This window comes from Ictidomys tridecemlineatus, chromosome 3 (genome assembly GCF_052094955.1).
Source record: "Ictidomys tridecemlineatus isolate mIctTri1 chromosome 3, mIctTri1.hap1, whole genome shotgun sequence".
In the NCBI taxonomy this organism is placed as follows: domain Eukaryota; kingdom Metazoa; phylum Chordata; class Mammalia; order Rodentia; family Sciuridae; genus Ictidomys; species Ictidomys tridecemlineatus.
In genome coordinates, this window is record NC_135479.1 from 152328307 (window position 1) to 152350765 (window position 22459).

Genomic DNA, 22459 nt, shown 5'->3' on the forward strand with positions numbered 1-22459 from the left:
TTGTTTTATTATAGTGTATAGGATGATTTAGAGTCAGATTTAAAGGTTAACATTGAATACCCAATGAATCTGCTATTATAAGCAGGTTCTCATTCTCAGCCCAGATTGGCTGCATTATAATCAATTATGCCATAAAAATCCCCAGGTGTTATTGTAGAAGAGCTGCCTCAGTTATCAAGTTTCTTTCTTTTATTGTTTTGCATCTGTCTATCTATTTGGCTTGAGCCCTCCTTAATGTTTTTCATTACTTTGAATATTCAGCTTTCTTTTGGCCTTTTATTTTTGTATCTCACTAGTACCTGCTTATTTGCATTTACATATAGGGAGTAACTCAATAAAAATTAAATGGGATGAATTTATAACTAAAACCTCTTCTATACAAAATATAAAGATGGGATTTAATTTATTTATTTATTTATTTATCTTTGGTGTCAGCCTTTGCTTTTTTTGGAACTGCTCAACATATAAAGGTTGGTACACTAAAAGCAAATCTTGTACTACAAATTGGTTGCTATCTCTGGAAACATTCAATCTGTCAGAGAGATGGACATGCCAAGAAAATGTTCATATTGCTCCAGCTTTGACCACTGAAGCAACTTGCCTGCCCTCAGTAAATATGAATTTTTACTTTAATATTTTACTTCATGGAAATGATTTAAGTCTAGAAAGTAAAAATTATATAGAGTGGTTTTAACCTCTCTTCAGACGAATCAGAAATAGCAGACATTCCCACCTTTGGGAACTGTTATTATGATAATATTGCCCATTTGCATTGTTGTGTTAGTTGGCCCTTCTAATGTATAATCATTCAATTTTCAATCCCATCAGAACTATTTCCAAAAAGGAAATGAGGGGTCAGCTTCTATTGTATGGTTCCACATTTACTGAGCTAGTGGTGTCTTATTTTTCCATCTGGGGCATTGGCTCTGGGAAATTTACGATGGTATATAGCTGCCAGCTACCCAATGGTGATGCCAGTTTTGTCAGCAACTTACAAATAATTCCCCACATAAATTTGTCTGGGCAAAATGATATGAATGTTTCTTGCATGGTTGTGAAGAAGTGAACTTGTGCTCAATACCAAATCACAAATGAAATCCTCTCGGTTCATGAAAGAATGAAACTGGAAATGTGTGGCTTATGAAAAGTATAGACTCTGCAGCCAGATTGACTGAGTGTGAGTCCTGGCTTTGCCACTCAGTAGAGGAGTGTCCATTGGCAAATTGCCTAGTTTCTCTGTGTCTTGTTTTACACATCAATACAATGGGTATTATGATATTATCTATCCCCCAGAGTTTGAGGTTTAAATAAATAAAAAATATTTTAAAAGCCCTTAGAACAGATTTTGATTATAGCAAGTACTTTTGTGTTTTCTTGATCTTTAATTTTTATTTTTTTAGTTGTCAATCGACGTTTATTTAGTTTATTTATATGCAATGCTAAGAATCAAACCCAGTGCCTCAAACATGCTGGGCAAGCACTCTATTACTGAGCCACAACCCCAGCGCCTCCATAATCTTTAAAACTTTTAGAATTACTGATAAAAATTAAGTAACTTTCTCTCTGACTCTGTCTCCTCTGAGAATTATGAACATTTAAGAAAATATTATTTCCTCTTCTAAAATATGTAATGATGTGAAAGCAGCACTATTTTATGTTAAAGCTCAAAGAACTGGTAGTACATACAGTTGTCCAAAAGGAGATATTTAACTTTTAACAAAGACTAAATTAACCAGAATTGTTTTATACTCCCCCTTTAGAAGAGACAAATCTACAAAAAATAACTCATATTAAAAATGTCTTCAAAAAGAAAATTCAAATCCTTTTTATGTCCTCAGAGCACTGTATAGTCAGTACAATCTCTGGGTCTAAGAATTTAGAATTATGCAAAACCAGAAGGCAAGGGGATTTTATGTGGGTCCCTATACTCTGGTGTTCTTGTGAGCATGTACACTTTTCTAGAGGAAAAGATTCTTGGTTTTTATGATCTTCCCAGAGAGTCTTTTGAGCATTCACCCACAAAGATTAAGAATCTTCCTGAAGGCAATGTGAATTTTTTATCTTTAATGAAAGATAAAATTATAATACCTTATTTACCAAGGCAGAAAAATCTACTAGTTTGTCTTAGATTTCGAATAAAAAAGGATCAAAACAAAACCTTTTAACACCCTTTGCTAACTGGAAAATTAAATTGACCATCATTATAGGTAATTGATGTTTTCTTGTGTTAAGCAACAATCATTCTTCAATACCAGTGAGCTAGTGCTTCAACCAGAGAAAATGGTGAATTTGTCTACTGTTCATTCGTTCTTTTATTTCTTCTAATTTCAGGATTTTAATATTTTTCTATAGTTTCATAATTGTATATTTCTTATGGTCTGCTTAGGTATTCTATAAATGCTTGCTTAAAATCATTATTATATCAATTTAATTAATATAACTTGGTACTGAATATTTCCACTCTTTTTGCCCAAATATAGTATGAAATAAATTATTTGAAAGAGGACAGGGAAAATTGAAAGGAGAGGAATTTCACTGACCTCTGAAATCTTAAAAATGTGTTCTGTTTTTTATATTCTTTGGCAAATATTTACATTCACATTTATTTGGTGTTTTTAAATTGCTTTTATTAAAATGGCTTAATAGGATATTTCTAAATGGCTTAACAGAATATTTTTAAATAATTTTTTTGGATCCTTAGAAAAGGTACACATTCCAAACTCAAAAACTTTAAAGTTTTTAGTTTAAGGAGATTAAGTAAATTACTCAGAAATGCATTCTGTTTACCTGTTAATAATTAAGCAGGTTCGACTGTGTACTTTTTATAGTCATTGAGTTTTAATTTATTTATTTGTTGGTTTGTTGGTTTTAAGAATTTATTTAAGGCATTCTGCTATTGAGAAATAAAACCAGAGTGAAGCTGCATAATAAATGGAAGGGTTTAGGTTGCTCCAAAGGGACAAGTAAGAAAAAAAATAAATCAATTGGATTTTAGGGTTAAAAGTAGTATTAAGTACACAATCCTTCTGAACTTTTCCCCTCTATTTGGAAAGGAAACTGCAATAACTAACAAGTATAATTGAGTTAAGTGAACCATCTTTTGTTGTTGCCCTGGAGCTCTGGCTCAATGGAATTTGAGTTGATTTTAGATGGCTTTAGTTATGATTTAGCTAGGCCACTTTTATGAAGGATTATCTGAGAAGTCTACAACAGAACTTATCAGATTTCTCTGGAGTTTTAAAAACTCTAATAATGAATACCTGCACCAGAATGAATACCTGCAGTGTTGTGGTAAACTAGAACTAAGTTATTCTCTTTGAGACTTAAGAGGGAAAGCATCTTAAGTTATCTTCATCACATAAATGCAGATTCTTTTGGATGTTCTTTGAGGATCATAAGCTGATTTTCATTTATCCATTTTTAATAAGCTAAAACTAAACCTATTTAAATATTTATTTAATAAAGATGCTTTGTTTTCTATAAATGTTAGTTAAGAAAGGCCTTTAGCAGTTTTATTGACTTTGTCCTCAATTGGGAGGGCCCATATAAAATACTAATACTAGCTGATTGACTAACCAGAAAAGTCATGGTTCATTTGTTGTAGGTGACTTTTAAATGGCATGATAAATACTATGGATTGAGAAAACATTTCTTATGTGGTTACAGACAGTATGAGTTGATAGTTAATCAAAATCTACTTATTGTTAACTTTTATTTATTTGAAATTCATACCAGTCCTACTTTAAAAACTTATTTGGAGCAGTGTCAGTTTTTCTCATGGGTATATTTTGTTTGTCTTTCCCTAGTGGCTCTATAATTAAAATTGGTGGATATTTTGTCTGTTTTCTCTTTTTATGTTGTGCTTACTATATACTTGTGAAACATTCTACATACATGCTTCCTTTGGAAGTTTAAATAAAGGTGTTAAATTTTGTCTCTTTGGAACCTAATCACTATCATTATAGGTAGATGCTGTTATATTGACAAGTTATACTTTTCTTCCCATTTTCTTTCTTATTTATTCTCTTTCCTTCCTTCCTTACAACATCTGCTCTTTTTTTTCCTTCCTCTTTTTTTTTTCTTAAAAAAAAATACTGTTGTTAATGGAGAAAGTAGTCACCAAAATTGGGGACATTCAGACATTCTCAACTGACTTTTTTAACATTCAAGAAGACTAATAATATTACATCTAAATTTTGTCTTCAAAATGTATATTAGGTATTTTGTTTTAGTGGTTTCCTATGTTTATATATACAAATTCTTAAAAACTAGTTAAAATTTAAAATTATTATTGTCATTTTATTACCTATTTTTAAGCCTAATGATTAATTATAAATTTTCACTTATGTTTAATTTAATATCACATATAATTTATTTAACCTGTTCATTATTATGGAATATCTATAGTTTTAATTTGCATTTCTTTTATCACTATTGCAGACTGATATGATTTCATCTATATTTTAGCTTATTATTTATCACTACATTATTAATCTTGTTGTTTTATATATTTTTAAAATATATGTTATAAATAATAACATATTTTTTAATGTATGTTATATTTTACAATTCTATTGTGAATTTCACATTCATATATTTAGCTTATTTTAAAAATAGAATGATTCGTTTATTTACACATAAAGAATATTAATTATATGAACATCATTCACACTAAAATATTTAACTTTATTTGTTGTTGGTCTCTTACATTTGTTAAAGACATTTTTAATTTGTGAAAATTTTTAATTTTAAATAGTAAAATTAAAAATCTTTATGTTATATGCCACTGTGTTTATGCCTTAAAAGTCTCTCATTGTAGAATTCAGAAAACCATATGCATATCTAGAGGTCTTTAAATACTTTATTTGTTATATTTAGAAATATTAACCTGAAAAGAGACAGGAAATGGAATTGAATTTTCCCCATATAATCAGTCAGTTATATCAACATGGTCCCTGGAAATGCTGCCTGTAGTATGTACCTTATAATGGAATTGTTTTGGCTTGTCCTACTTATTTGTCTCTTTCAGTGATAATATCATACTGTAATTTGTATTTCAATCATAGGTAAAAATCTGCCTTATTCTTTATCCTTTGTCAAAGGGCTGAGACCTAACACTTGATAATTTTACTTTTTAAATGTAGTTTTTAAGTTTGTCAATCTCCTGGCCTTTTGGTTTTGTTCTTTTGAGATAACTTTAAAAAATCAAGAATATTAAAGATAATTTTAGTTCCATTCAATAGATGTTTTTAATATTTTAATATTAGTATTTTAATATTTAATAGATCAACCTCTGTGCTCTAGAAATATATTAGTCTGATAAAGGTGAACACAATATGTAAATCATTGAGGTAGTGGACTAATATCAATAACTTTCTTTTTTTTTTCTTTTTTGATTCATTCTTTTTCTTTTATTATTCATGATTTGTTGGTCCTAATAATTTTATATATATTTTCCTTTTAATCTAGGAAAAATTGTTACATGATACAGACATAACAGAGATAGGTTGATTTTGGCATATGAAATATGGTGACATTTTTCTTGTTTATATAGTCTGGTTTTTCTAACTAATGAACTTATAATTATGTCTTCCTCTTTTCAGTTTTTTAAATGTTTATTGAGTTCATGCTAGGCACTATTTGAGAAGCCTTTGGAAGATAAAAATGAATACATTCCACAAATTCATAATCTAATGGGGAAATCCTCAGTTTGTAAGAATAAGAACATTATAATAATAGTTGTTGTGTACATTGTAGCTTGATACTAGCCATTGTAGTAGGCAAGGTAATATGTGTTATCTCATTTAATCCTACAACAGCTCAGATAGTTCCATTTTTTTTTTACCTTTTCCTTTACTTCGTCCTGGTTTCTTCATATTGTCACCTCTTCTAAGAAACTTCCCTATGCAAGCCTATCTAAACTATCAGCCCACGTGTCTATCCATCTTGTTTTGTTTACCTTCCTTGTACTACTTACATAACATTATAATTCTAGTAATTTCCTTGTTTACTATTTGTTTCCCTTGCTGGAATGAATGTTAAATGGAAGAATTAATAATAAGTCATGAGAGTTTGAAGTTGAAAAAGGGCAAACTCCATATATTAATATATAATGCATAATAGCTTAAAACTTAATTCTTTACATAGATTTGACTAAGTTCTTGTTTTATAGTTTGGTTAGGTTGTTCATTGTTTTATTCAGTTAATACTCATTGATCTTTTAGTCTATGGAAGGCTATAGTCATAGAAATGCAGATACAGTAAAAAAAGAACAACTGCCTGCCCTGGTGGTACTTTCATTTTAATAAGTGGGACAGAAAATAATTTAATTAAATTATTTTAAAATATATGTTATAATGGCCAAATAAAATTTCTCAAAGGTATCATTCCTCACCTTATCTTTACAATCTGGACATGGTTTTCTTTCTTGTTCCTAATCACCCTCTGTTTTTTCATCTGTATTGGTTCAGATTCTATGTCACCTGATTCTAATTTTCAGTTCCTCTCCTCAAGTTTACATTTGCAGAGTAAGTGTGATATTGCCAATACCCTGAATAAAACAGCACAGTCATTTTCCTTTTCTAGAACTCATTTGGTTATTGATACAGCTTAAAGTTAATTTTTGTTTTGGTTTACTAGTGTGGTTTGATGTTTGTTACTTTGTTTTCCCTTTGCAGAAACATTACATATGCACATTAAAAATCCAGTCAATCAAAATCTTCAGACTTAAAAAAAATATTTTAAGGGTGTCTCTCACTGTGAATGTACTGGCTTATAGGATTAGCTATGTTTATGTATTGTATTTCCGTTAGTAACACTGCTATTGAGACTTGGGCCAAATCTCTGTGGAGACTATTAATAAATATGACATCAAGGTCATCATTTGGATTTCATAGCAAATTTAGAGAGATCACTTTCTAAGATCATACAATATCAAACACAATTTTTTTATTTTTAGTTTTTCTTTTAGAGATATATTTTATTTTTTAATTGTTATAGAAATAACATAAACTTAACATCATAACCATTGTAAGAATACAACTCAGCAGTGTTAAGTATATTCACATTGTTGAGCAACCAATAACCAGAAGTTTTCATCTTACATAACTAAAATTTGTTCTTTGTCTATACCCCAAATACTGGCAACCATACTCACTTTTCTATTTCTATGCATTTGACTCTTCTATATGTCTCATATAAAAGGAATCATACAATATTTTTCTTTCTTTCTTTTTTTTTTTTTGATACTAGGAATTGAATTTAGGAGTGCTTTACCACTGAACCGCATCCCTAGTTCTTTTTTGTTTATTTTTTTTCCTTTCTCTTTTTATTGGTTCTTTTTAGTTATATTTGTCAGCAGAATCCATTTTGATATAATTATACAAGCATGGAATATATCTTATTCTATTTAGATCCCCATTTTTACGCATGTACATGGTGGTGGGATTTACTGTGTTGTTTTCATATATGTACATGGGAAAACTATGTCAGATTCATTCCACTGTCTTTGATTATTCCCTCTCCCTTCTCTCATTCAACATTGTCTAATCTACTGGGGTTCTATTCTTTCCCTCATCCTTTACCTTTATTGTGAGTTGGTTTTTACCTATCAAAAAAAAAAATAAGACTTTTGGTTTTTTGGGACTGGCTACTTCACTTAGCATAATCATCTCCAGATCCATCCACTTGCTGGCAAATATCATACAGTCATACTTCTTTATAGTTAAATAATACGCCATTGTGTATACATGGCACATTTTCTTTATTCATTACTTTTTTGAAGGGCATCTAGGTTGGTTTCATAGCTTAGCTCATGTAAATTGAGCTGCTGTAAACATTGATGTGGTTGTGTCACTGTAGTATGCTGATTTTAATCCTTTTGGATATATACTGAGGAGTGTGATATCTGGGTCAAATATGAATGGTCAACAAATACATGGAATAATGTTCAAAGTCTCTAGCAATTATAGAATGCAAATTAAAACTAAACTGAGATTATATCTCACTCCAGTAAAAATGACAATTTTCAAGAATTCAAGTAACAATAAATGTTGGCAAGGATGTAGGGGGAAGGTACTCTTATACATTGCTGGTGGGTCTGAAAATTGGTGCAATCACTTTGGAGAGCAGTATGGAGATTCCTCCAATAATTTTTAATGGGAAAGTTGTTTATAGTTAAATCTTTTTAAAGTCAAATACACCAGTTGTCTGCAAAGGCATCTCAGTCTCCTTCCTGCTCTACAACTGCCAGCCTTGATTGTGATTGTGTACTAACAAAGGCATTTGGATGCAAAGGAATTTGATAGTGACTAATCCATTTGTTTGTATCTCTGCCTCCAGATCTGTATAGTCTTGCTGTTAAGACAGAAAGTATAAAGCAATGTCCTAATGTCAATGCCTTAGCTGCCATAGACCAGTTTACCCTATGCTGGAAACATTGCCCTCTGCTCCCTTAATTTTCTCTACCCATTTTCTTTGGATTATCTGTGATTGTGCAGAATTTTCAATTTTACCTACTATTTTGAGGACAGGACTTTGGTCTTATTGTTTATATTTCCTAACTGAACATGCTTATCAATCCATTATATATTATAGATATTTGCAAGGTTTCTATTAAATAAGGATAAGCAAACTGATGGGTCAAAAGCTATTTGGGATTAACTTTTTAAAAATATGAAAATAAAAATATAAATACATTATTAGCATGAATTAAGAAAGTGTCTAATAATACCCTGCTATCTGACATACTTCTCAGAAATGTGCTTACAGTGGTTTAGATTGAATACTTCTGCTGCATATATGCATTTGAATGTGTTAGCTTTAATTTTTCTTTTAAAACTACAGACATCAGTTGGCATAAACAAACTCGTTACCTACTTCTCACAGCTAATCATAAAGACATCAAAGAAATACAAATTGTTTCCTCAGCATATTTCTAATCTTAAGTATTTCTTTTTTAAAGGTATGCATAAAGAAGTGTTATGAATTGCCCATTGAGACTCTGAAGGCCAAAGGTAATGACCAGTGACATTTTCTTGAATGGGTTATCTTCTTGAAATATTTTATAATATTTAAGGCCTTGAATTTATTACATCGTCTTTTCTTTATTGTTATTATTCCCTAGCACATTAAATAACTTTTCTATGTCTATCTAAAAATAACCTGAAATGATAAATAAAAGGGAAGAAACCTTATGTCATCTCAAACTATTTCAGTCTAGTTGGATATTGTTTTCACCCCCTTCTTATTTCTATGTAGGAATGTATCATCCCTCTCCTGCCATTATTTGTTAGTTTAGAATTAGTTTAGAATTCTTTAAATTTAAAAACTTGTCGTTTCCTTAAGTAGACATATTGGCAAGAAGTCAGTACATATTCCTCCTTGGGAATAGTTTAACACCTTACTATAAGAGATAAAAATACATTTGTTGTGGACAGTGAAACTATTCAGAAGATGTTTAATGGCTACTGATAGTCAAAAATCCAGATTTTTTCAGGTAAGAGATTTACAATAGATTTGTGTTGCTGCATTGTGTATAAAGAGCTCATAGGGCTTGAAGGAGGTTTCTTAGACAAGAGGGGGCTGTAATTACTTTGCTTCTTACATGCATGGTTAGATCTTCCAGTGAGAATAGCATGGTAGGGTAATTTATTATAGAAGAATAAATCACAGATTACATTGGAGGGGGATGGGGTGGTGCAATCCAACTATCAGTTTTGTGAATACATACATTTAAGCATGTGTGATAGCTTGTTTTTAATTTCTTTACACCAGTGCACACCTCAAACATTCCATTTAGCTGTGGGATATGCAAATTGTTCCAAATGCAGCAGCAGTACTTTCACCTGAATGTCAAAACTGTCAGAGAGCTTTAAATCAAATCTTTATAACATTTAAAAAAAAACCAGCCAGCCCTAAGATGTAGGCACCAAACTCTGAAAAAAAACTTGATTCCCATACTTCCAAAAAGCTTCTGTATGTCAACAGGGTAATGTCAAAGTTCTAATTCACCTGTTTTCTAATTTTAACCTTTTAAGGACTTTATTTTATTTGGCTTAATTATGATATTTTCTACAAATTAATGATAAATGGCTTGATTAATAAAACCAAATGTCAGAGAAAATGACAACTTGATGAAAAATTAATACTTGGCAATATTTTAAGGTACAGAAATAATAAAGAAGTAATTTTAATTTTTTTAATTTATGTATGACAGTGGAATACATTACAATTCTTATGACGCCTATAGAGCACAATTTTTCATATCTCTGTTTGTATACAAAGTATATTCACACCAATTCGTGTCTTTATACATGTACTTTGAATAATAATGATCATCACATCCCACCATTTATAACCCCCATGCCCCCTCCCTTCCCCTCACTTTCTAGAGCTCCTCTATTCCTCATTCCTCCCATGCTCCCCCTCCCTATCCCACTATGAATCAGCCTCCTTATATCAGAGAAAACATTCGGCATTTGGGTTTTTTTTTTTTTGTATTGACTACCTTTACTCAGCATTATCTTCTCTAACTCCATCCATTTACCTGGAATTGTCATGATTTTATTCGCTATTATTGCTGAGTAATATTCCATTATATATATATATGGCACATTTTTAAATCTATTCATCTATTGAAGGGCATCTAGGTTGGCTCCACAGTTTAGCTATTGTGAATTGTGCTGCTATAAACACTAATGTGGCTGTGTCCCTGTAGTATGCTGTTTTTAAGTCATTTGAGTATAAACTGGGCAGAGGGATAGCTGGGTCAAATGGTGGTTCCATTCCCAATTTTCCAAGAAATCTCCATACTGCTATCCATATTGGCTGTACCAATTTGCAGTCCCAACAGCAGTGTATGAGTGTACCTTTTTTTCCCACATCCTCGCCAACACTTATTGTTGTTTTTATGCATAAAAGCTGTCATTCTGACTGGAGTGAGATCCAATCTTAGAGTGGTTTTGATTTGCATTTCTCTAATTGCTAGTGATGATGAACATTTTTCATATATTTGTTGATTGATTGTACATCATCTTCTGGGAAGTGTCTGTTCAGGTCTTTGGCCCATTTATTGATTGGGTTGTTTGTTTTTTTGGTGATTAGCTTTCTGAGTTCTTTATATACCCTAGAGATTAGTGCCCTCTCAGATGTGTGAGGGGTAAAGATTTGTTCCACAAATGTAGGCTCTCTATTCACCTCACAGATTGTTTCTTTTGCTGTGAAGAAACTTTTTAGTTTGAGTCCATCCCATTTATTGATTCTTGATTTTAATTCTTGCACCACAGGGGTCTTATTAAGGAAGTTGGGGCCTAATCCCACATGATGGAGATTAGGGCCTACTTTTTCTTCTGTTAGACACAGTGTCTTTGGTTTTATTCCTAACTCCTTGATCCATTTTGAGTTGAGTTTTGTATAAAGATGTATTTTTAAACCTCATATTTTATCAGTGCTTTCTTGAAGATAGGTAACCACAATGCTTTCTGCACCTAAGTTTTCACAGTCATATGTTTAAGTGATACAACTTTCAGCAATTTTCTGCTATTGTTTTTACTACCAACTATTAGTTAGTAGTATATTAAAAATATATTTTAATATATTAGAAATATATTCATAATTTTAATCTCTTTTGCCCCATAAATCAAAGTAAACTATACTTTGGGATTATTGTAGAAATGAAGTTACCATACTAAGAATACAGTTAGCAATGCGTGAGCATGTGCCAACACACCAACACTTATATGTGTTTCAAGAAGTATCATGGTGTAAAATTTAGTAATTGGTGACTTGATATCTGCTAGACTACTAATTCAGTTGGTTATGAGTATTTTGGCTTTTATATTTAAATTTAATTTTTTTCAGTATATTCAATTACATATATATTATTTTTACTGAATAATTTATATATGTATATAAATAATTTATTATTTTTATATATAATAATTTATTATAATTTATATATAATAATTTATATATATATATATGTCTTTTTATAACAGAGAGAGAAAGGAGAGAGAGAAAGAGACAAGGAGAGCAAGAGCATAGCGTTTCAAAGAATGATTTTAATATAGGATTTTTAAAAAAAAATTATATTTTTTTTCTGAGTTTTCATTAAAAGAACCAAGTACAGATATACATGTTATAGCCTTACTTTTTGCTTTTAAACAATTTATCAGCTCAAAAAACTAAAGAATGATAAATATGACTATTTTATTTTACTCCTTTTACTAGAAGTTATGGATTGAAGTATAATAATATCCTGTGTAATTTTTTATCTTCACAAGTATCAGGATTTTTAACATGAATATCTAAATATTAACTTAAATGTTATTTGGAAATGGTACCATGCATAATTATATCCTGTGTTAAATTTCTATTTTCACATTTCACTTATAAAACTATCAACCTAATGAAGGAGGGCTAAGTGACCTCTTCTGTTGTGCTTTTGTTTTGCTTGATTGTCCAGGATAAAAAGACCCACATAATATAATGTCAGTGAAATGGACTCAATTTGACCATCTGTTCATGAAACCACATGATGTGCTGGTCATACCTACCAACAGAAATTTTGGCCAACTAATGTTAGAATCACTTCTTTTTATAATATATTTGGTATTTTTAGTTAGGTATTTCAAACATATTGCTCTACAAGTAAGATAAATAGATGTAAGTATTCATCAACATTCTGTAAACACAATATATGCCAATCCCAAGGTGAAACATCATCAGTATAGATTTCCAGTGATATTTAAAATTGGAAATGGATTGTGTTGAATCTTCTCTTAGCTGGCTCTAGGTTTTATTGTTTTTATGTCTTGCCTGCTTCCAAGCATCCAGTCTGTACTGGCAAAGCTGCTTGATGATAGAGACCACCAACATTGCTGCCCTGACTGCTTACAGTACCTGCCATGAATAATAGCTCTGTCAGCTAGTTAATCATTGCTTTGTAACTGTCTCTGTTCCATCTCAGCTAATCACTGCCCAGAGGAATTTAAGTTCCATTGTAATACAAGGCTTATATTATATTTCTATACCTCCCTTGTATGCAAAATAGTCCATTCTTCTTCTTTTTATATAACAGTAAATAAGACATGCCCCACTTTTTTGACTGTTCTTAAGTTACTATTAAACAAAGTGCTTTTCTCCCCTTGTTTTTTCTGTACTTTATCCTTTCACCAATTTACTTCTACACATAGATCAGTTAACTATTTCTCCTTAGTTACAAGATTTTATAATGAATTACTAAATACTTTACAATCTGTAGCCTTACAAGTTTTTAGTTTAAATTCCATTGAGGGGGTAGTATTTAAGAGAAAGTTGTCCTTCCCCAAAAATGTCTATAAACAAAGGAGAGAGACTGAAACCCAAAATGATCTCAAAAAGGCATTTGCTTGGTCTTATACTGTTTGGTCTTAGAAAAGAGGACAATTGAGTCAACCTTACATAGAATTTTTAATTGCAGCAAGTTGAGTTGTGATATTTTAAACCTGATGCTTGAATTAACACACATAACAATCCGCTGATGTTCTTTAAAGAATCTAAATCTTAGGGAAAACTAAACAGTGTTAGTTTTTCCAATAGGAAAAAACTAAAAATGAATGTATTGTACTGAACTTAAATACTCAGTTGTGATTCTTGTATATAGACTACATGTTCTTTCTAAATTACCAAAAGGTAATCATTTATAAAGTGAATTCTCACTTTAAAGCTTATATTTTATTCCACAAGATCAAGGAATCCAGGTCTTCCTGACATGAAAATATCAATGTGACTTCTAAAGTTCCCTAATGTGTAACTTAAGTACCAGTAGAATGATTAGTCTTTGAAAGCATGAGTAATTTGCCTTGTTGTTACATTTGAAAACCTGTGTTTACTAATTGAATAAAATGTAATAATGAATCACAAAAATAGCACAAAGATATCAATAAAGTTTAATATATAAAGAATTTGTGTTTTGTTTTGTTTTGTTTTTGCTGCATTTATTCTTCTTCCATATGTACCATTCCTACAAATATCAAGGTCCTCTTCTTGTATCCTTTATTGATGACAAGATGATTTTTATTCCCCTAATGAAGTAGGAAGTAAATTAACATGCTTTTTGGGAGAAAGAGGGGATTAGATTACTTATTGTAGTAGTTCTCAACATATCTTTGTAATACTAACTCCTACCCACAACTAATTAGTGACTTTCAGAATTAGAGAAGATCTTAGTTGTGTGGTAGCTCTATATTTACTAGTGATCAAGGAAGTGTTACTAATACACTTGTCAGTATTAAAAAAGAATTAAGTAAATAAAGGGCCAGATGGTTGAGCCTAGGACCTATCAAACGCCCAGTACGTGTGGGCTGGCCCAACGGAATGACAGAAACGTTTACCAGGCTAAGTGAAACCAGAGTTAAGCTTTTACTTAGAAAAAAAGGAATGCTTTCAAATGTAATTTGTGATGGTATTTTGATTTACATGTGGGGTAGTCACATTTACACTAGCATTATTTGAGAGCCATACCCTTATGCATCAGAATCCAAGTATGTTAACATGTATCAAAAAAGACTATTCATTTGACATGGTGGTGTGCAAAATAAAGGAATTTACCAAAGAAGCATTTTTTGATGGCTCTGAGAAGAATGCTGTCTTTTTCTCTTCCCCCCCCAAAAAAATTAAAAATCTATGTTTGTAGTATTACAAAATACTTATTATACTTTATTGCATTGAGTATTTGTCTCCTCCAATAGACTGCATAACTCATGATATAAGGTACCAGGTTTTATTTTATATTTATATATATATATTAATATATATTTTATTACACATATTATTTATATATATCTTATACATAATATATATATATCCATCCTGTTTTCCTATCCTGGTTTTCCTCCATATTTTTCATTTATTTTAATTTATTTTATTTTATAGCTTCTTACTTTGGGAAACTTAAAGCATTTGGGTTTCTATGATAGATACATGGATTAATGAGTTGTTGGATAGGTAAACTGATTAGGGTATATATATTTTTGGAAGTTTTTTTTCCACAGGCATACAAATAATGCTTGACAAGAATGGTTAACTTTAGGCCTTCTGCCTTTCTTCCCTTCATCATTTCTTTCTATTTTCCAGCAAATATTTGTGGAATGTCAACTCTGTGCCAGGAACTTTGCAGGTGTTAGATGTAACTATTGAACACGAGATATAGCCCTTACTTTTATAGGACTGATAATCTGATAGGGAAATATAATAAACACACAAATAAATATTACAAATATAGTACATAATTAAATGATTTATTTTGCTGACTTTCTCATTCTTTCAAAGGTAAAGAAATTTGGGGTACAGTGGAAGAATTATCTTCAATGGCCTGCCTTCTTAATGGTGGGTTATTTCTAGATGAAAAAATTTTAGAGAAGCCAAATTGTTTCAGAATATGTTTAAATGACTTCTGAATGAGAATAGATGAAATAATATTTGCTTGTAAGATGAGTTTAAAGAAGTGTTTCAAACCTGTAGAGTTTATATATGTCTTTTGTATCAAAGCTCAGACTGAAATATCATAAGAATATCTAGTATTTTTTAAGTTACAGAAAATTATTTCTCTTCACGATTTCTAATTAATCGATTTTTTCTTTGAATTGGATTGTAGTAATGCTCAATGAAAAGCAGTTGATAGCAGTGTATATATATTTTTTCTCATTGGACATGTGTGTGGAATATTTTTGTCTTCTGATCAGATTGTTCATTATGCTTCCTTTTGGATGTGCATACTGTTTGGCCTTCCAACCTGTATGCTCATTCAAAGGCATTCCAAGTCATTATGCTGGACTTCATCCTTGTTCAGTAAAAGGCCATTTCCTCCATCAGCTGTCCACTTGGACATACATTCTTTTTACTCTCAAAAATATTTTATATGTGTTCAGTCTATGGTAGATGGATTTGTCAAATTACTCACAGATAATCACTTTTTTAAAGTTATAATTTGAGCTATGACCTCTCAAACTGTGAATTATAAGGTTTGACCCTTTGGTTCACATTTTGACACAACAGCCATTAATTATAGTTTTTAAAGGACATTTTATTTCAGTTAGAGTTCGTGTTATGAAAACAGTTTAAGTATTTTCCCTTTAACTTTCAGGAATAAATGCTGAAATGTAAATGCATAAATATAGACGCATCTTTATCTATATGTAATATGTACATTAAAATTTAATGATATCTGGAATGCACATGCATATTATATTGAAAGGTATTTATGCACATTTATAGCATACATTATATCTATTAGACATACCTATGGAATTTTTTTTTTACTATAAGGTCTGAGTTAACACTTAGATCATAGATCATACTTATTTTATATAACTGATATATGATTAAATATTAATTATCAGGAAGAAAATTTCTTTATTAGTGTTTGAACCCAGGCTTTTCCCTTTTCTTTCCTTTAAGCAAGAAACCAAAGTAGGTGCCTAAGAATGGCTAGAGTCTGTCAGTAATTTGAAAGTCCTGTAGACAGATCATTGAATTTGAATGGCATGGGAGAATGTAAACTATTCAGGTGATTTTTGCAAATGTGCATCTAGAGGTACCTGGAGGAAATCCATTGGAAAAAGGTCAGTTTGGGTAAGCTCAGAAAGACATCCAGATGTGTGGACACTTTGCTGATTCATCAGTATTTGAATAATTTGAGGAATTTAATGTGTTTTTTATTGGATAAAATAAGATATTACTATAGCTGAAAATAACTCAGGACATAGTTTTCTGTTGCTGCTTAATACAAATCTAATAATATTTAGATTTTCCATTAACTTATAAAGCAAGTTTCTTCATTTTGTGCTCAACTGTATTCTTAGTTACTAAATTCCTAAAATTTAAGTCTAAAATACTATGGAGAGATGAAGACTTAAAAATGTCTGAGTAATTTTCTTAAAGGTACATAATCACTCCCTTTGTATTTCAAGTATTTCTGAAACATTAGATTGGTTTTGTTCAAATTATTCTCTAGTCTAATGTGTTATTCTCTACCATGATGAGTTTACTAGCAAAAAGTTATTTAGGCTACAGAATTAAAAACAAAGAACCATAGGAAAGCAACTCTTCTTTTCTAGAATAGATAGTATTGCTCCTGAAGTTTTCCCTATGAAAAATATTTCCCTGTTTATTTGAGTATACTATTTTAAGAATTTTTTAAAAATTAACATTATATAAATATCTTCATTTTACTTTCAGGATCATGCTATTATCTTAATTAACTCTGGAGTTTCAAATGGTTTGTGTCATTAGCAGTTAGCATGACTTGGAGTGCCTGGTTATATAGGAAATTTTGTTTATTTGACATATATATTTTGTACTATCCACATGGAAATAACACTAAATTTAAAGTTTAAACTGAGTTTCAGTCTTGGCTCAACTTCTTAAAGTGAGTTAGAGTAACTTTCCTTCTTTGAATCTAAGTCTAGAAATACACTTATAAAGGAAAATGTAAAAATACTGTTTGTCTCATGGGATATTAATAATAAGATCCTGAATTCAGTGTCTGCATATAGAAAGCTATTAATAGTTAATTAATATTTAAATTGGAACAAAGCTAAACACTTTTTAAAAATTAAAGCATATCTTTCTAGTTATTTACATTTTTCTGATAAATTTACTATATTTTTCTTCATTTCCCTCATGTGCTCATTCTTTTTCTCTGTTCTCTATTTTACCTACCTAATTTTCCCATGTTTATCTTTGCACCTGGAATTACCATTGCATCCAGAATACCCTGGACAGGAAAGAAATTGCTCCCCAAAAGGATGTCAGTGTACTGTTACAAGAGAGTGATTGATGTTCCAAAAAGAATAAAATTTTATCTTAGTCCATATGTTTAGTCATTTCTAAAATACTATTAAAACAAACAGTAGAAAGTCTTTTTCTGATTATATAGTTTGGATTGCATTATTTTCCTTTTAAACTCATTCATTTGTGAGTTTTAAAGAAATGTTTGTATTTTGTTTTTCTAAAAGTAAAAGTAACAAAGGAAGCAACCAGCACACTAAAGACATAACCTAAGGAACAGGATAGTGTATTTGCAAACTATATATATGATAAGGCATTAATATCCAAAGTAAGTAAGTAACTCAAACAACTCAATAACCAGTAAATGATTTTAAAATGGACAAAGGACATAAATAAATATTTCTCAAAAGAAGCCATAAAAATAGTCAAAAGATAAATAAAAAATGCCCAACATCAGTAATCATCAGGAGAATGTAAATTAAAACTACAGTGAGCTGTCATCTTCCAGGTAGAAGTGTTGGTGGGAGTGTAAAGAAAAAGGATCCATTGTATATTGTGAATGAGAATGTAAATAGTATAACCAGTTGTTTTCCAAAGGATATGAAAGTAGTATGTGGAAGAGGTATCTGCATTCCAATGTTCACTGCAACACCAGTCTCAACAGTCAAGATAGGAAAGCAACATAAGTGTCCATAAGATGAATGGATAAAGAAAATGTGATAAATATATACACTTTAATACAATTGAGCTTTAAAAAGAAGGAAATATAGTCATTTAAAATGCTTTTTCAAACATGAATGAGTAGGACATTACAGTAAGTAAAAATAAGACAGGCACAGAAAGACAAGTACTGCATGATCTCACTCATATATGAAATCCAAAAATATTGAACTCAGAAATACAGAGTAAGAAGGAAATGTTGATTTCTGTTAGGAGAAAAAAATTCAAATTATATATTGTATATCATGATGATTATAGTTAATGTTATATACTTGAAGACTGCTGAGAATTCATTTCAAGTCTTCTCACCACAAAAATGGTATGTGAGATAATGCATGTATTAAAACATTGTGTTTTACATCATAACTACATAATGTTTTTACTTGTCAGTTACATAAATTTAATTTTAACAAACTTAAAGCAAAAGTAATTTCAGGATATACTAAGGTAGGATTTTCAAAGAATAGAAAGTTTCTGTAATTAACTGTAAATAAATTTTTATTTCACTAAGTACATTTAAACATTTTCAGACTTCCTAGAATTCCCTGAGGTATAAATAAAATGGTTTGTCTTCCTTAGCTCCCATTATGATACCATCCAATCTTCTAGATTTTTTCCCTCATGAAACAAACAAATTCTTTGTTATAAATGTAAGAACTTTTAAATACTAATATTATGGAGTGTTGAAATTTGAAAACAGTTTTCCTAGATCAACAGATTAGACAAATTCAGTATAATTTTCAGGATTTATATAGATGTCATCCTTATTTGTTAAAGATACCTTTTCACTCTTTCCTATTTCTTTTTTTCTAATTTTTTTTTTAGTTGTAGACAGACACAATATCGTTATTTTTATTTAATGTAGTGCTGAGGATTGAACCTAGGGCCTCACATTTTTGAGGCGAGCACTCTATCACTGAGCTACAACCCAGCCCTCATTTTCTTATTCCTCATATTACTTTAAAGTTAATACAGCATGACATAGAAAATTCTTAATTTGGTCCCAAATCTACTTTTTTAGTCCAAACTTCCAAACTTCTCACCTCTCTTCCTAACTGTTCTTACCTTTTTCCCTATGCACATAGCTCTTTCTATCCTCTTAATAACTTGCTCTTTTAAACATTCTGTGTGCTGCCACACTTTGTGCCTTTGTTTACAATAGTTATCCTGCTGTTGTCTTACCATGGCCAGGTTTTGTTTTGTTCTAATGATTTTGTTTTGTTCTACTCTGTAGTTGAGGACATGTTTATCCTCTAATACAGAATCAACAGATCTTTTCTCAGTGCCCCCTTAATATTTCCTCACATAAGCATACACTCACCATATGGTGTCACAATTAGGTTTTGCTTTGTTTTCCTGGATGAGGAAAGGGGATATATTTTCTTTCTTTCTGTGCTTAACTTATATCAAGAAATAAATAAATGTAATTTATTTATTTCTTGATATGTTATATTTATTTAATTCTAATCAATTACAGAATTGATTAGACTATGAATAGACTTAGAGAAACTACATTATCAACTGTACACAGGACATACACATAACAAAAACAGCAATGAGAGGTTCTTTAAAAAGATGTACTAAATTTTCCTTGATTCACTACTTGATTTCCTATAGGTTTGGATATTTTTGTTAATATATATATATATTCTTTTAGTTGTGGGTGGACACAATACCTTTATTTCATTTATTTACATATGGTGCTGAGGATCTAACCCTGTGCCTTATATATGCTAGGTGAGTGCTGTACTGCTGAGTCACAATTCCAGCCCCTATGTTTGGATATTTTTAATGCTTGTTTTTATAGTAGCAATGAGGAAACAAAATTTTGCCCTATATTCTGCAATAAAGTTGAATGCAGTTTTAATAGAGAATTTTTAGGCCCAAAAGAAAAAGGACTAAACCAATGACAATAACTTATCAGAAGTAGTTTTTTTGATCTTAGTACTTGAAATGGTAATTTGAATGATTAATACAGGATATTATAGAAATGCTAATGCTCTATATTTTGATATAATTACAACTGATGATTATACTTAGTTCGAAACAGTATAAACTACATTTCTTTCCTTTTAAAGTTGTTTTCCATTGTGTATGTATACTTGGTTTTCTTTATTTGTTCATCTGCCGGTAGGCACTTAGGTTGCTTTCATATCTTGACTGCTGTAGATACCCAGAATCTGGAATGTAGGCAATAATTAGCCTCATAAGTGGATCTGTTTGAAAAGTATAAAATGATAGTTCCCTTTCCAAAGAAAGCTGCAGTTGTGTTAAGACTATACTTACTTGTTTTTAATAGTGTCTCAACTGAAACAGGTGCCTTACTTGCTTTGTTCTGCAGAAACAGCTTTATAGATTTAAGTACTGAGTGTATGGTACACAGTGGCACTATTAACAAATCAGAATGAGGCCAAGGGAAAACTCATCTAGGATCCACACACCTAAATGCAGTTAGTAAACAGAGACACTAAGACTCATTAAGCATAATTAAACCTAATATTGACTGTAAACGGTTACTTACCTTAAACTTCTCTGTAGAGAGTGTAGAAAGGGATTAACCCAGCAGATTGGGACATTAATTACTACCTATTTCACATTAAAGTTACTATCAAGAATGGCTATATTCATAAATAAAACATAGGAGGAATTGAGAGTCTGAAAATATGTAAATTTATTTTATAAGATGAAAAAAAAAATTTAGACAAAAAAATGTGAGCTGTGAGTGGTACTAGCCTCAACAAAATGGAACCCTGGTTCATTACAACAAAAAATAGGCTAAAATAATTACAGAAATATATCTTTGTCTTCTAAGGGATTGAACCTGTTTCACAGGCCACTTCAGCTCAGCTGAGTACACTCCTTTCCGTGCACAGCTTCTACCACTTTCTGAAAGTAATATGGGATTTGAGAGATGATGCAGAGACTTTGGAGAAGCATAATTTCTTTCCTTTTTTCTCCCAGTCATTAATAGCCCTTTATTTATGAAATTGATTATAATGGTTGTATAAATGTTGTTTGGTTTGTCAGCCAGAAGCACAGTGCTGTTTTTTATTCAATCAAAATGGTCCCTAACTGGTCTCCTGCTACTATTTAATAATCTCCTTCTTGGGTGCAATCTAAAGAGTATGTTGTGAAGGATATAAAAATGTCAGCTAAATTTAAGATCCACTGTTAAGTTTTTATATTGTATCCTACCCCAAGGGGGAAGGCCAGGATCTAGAAGATAAGAATTTAAAGAGAAAAGCAAAGTAATGACAATACCTACATCTACTAGCCTCACAATTTTCTTCCAACTCTATCAGGCTGTTTTCAGTGAATGTAGGCTGTTAGCTATGACTTGTTTGATATTTCCTTTCCAATAATAAACCATATACTCAGTATGGACTGTCTTATTACTTTCCACCAAGGGGGACTAAATCACAAATACAATCTTGCATATGTTTAAGGCATTAAACCAAACAGAGATCAAACTTCTGGGGCACCCAGGTCTTAGTGCTAATCTGATAAATTTTATTTTTCAAATGATCATGAGAAAGCACCAGGGTAGCATTATAACTGTGTATGTGAAGAAGGGAGCCTAGAAAATAAGCCTGGAACATATATTCAGTTTTTCTAATGAATGCATAGTTTAATTTTATATTAAAACTCTTACTTTTTTTCTTCGGAATTTAAGGCTAGTTTCACAGCTTTTGATATGAACTAATGCAACCAAAATAGTTAATGGACAAAAAAAAAAATCTATCCTTCACTTCCCCCATTGAACAAAAATTCTCAAACTGGTTGGATGACAGAGGATGAACAAAAACAGTCAGAGTAAGAGTATTCTATCCTCTGTTCTCCTAACAATCCTGACATGACAAAATAACCATAACAATGGCATTCTTATTAATCAGACATATTTATACAGAATTAGTGTTGGCTTCTGCTCTATATTACCTTTAGTTTTACATGAACTTTTATTATCTGTGCA

General features: G+C 30.8%; 1 protein-coding gene across 14 annotated transcripts in view; it reads left to right on the forward strand.

The window, feature by feature from the left end:
* The window catches only part of Zbtb20 (zinc finger and BTB domain containing 20), a 793227-nt gene that overhangs the window by 156201 nt on the left and 614567 nt on the right, over window positions 1–22459 (forward strand). For all 14 annotated transcript variants that reach the window (XM_078044200.1, XM_078044182.1, XM_078044180.1 and 11 more), the window contains exon 2: window positions 8963–9014. The gene's annotated coding sequence lies outside the window, so the exon portion shown is untranslated. The remainder of the gene's footprint in view (window positions 1–8962; window positions 9015–22459) is intronic.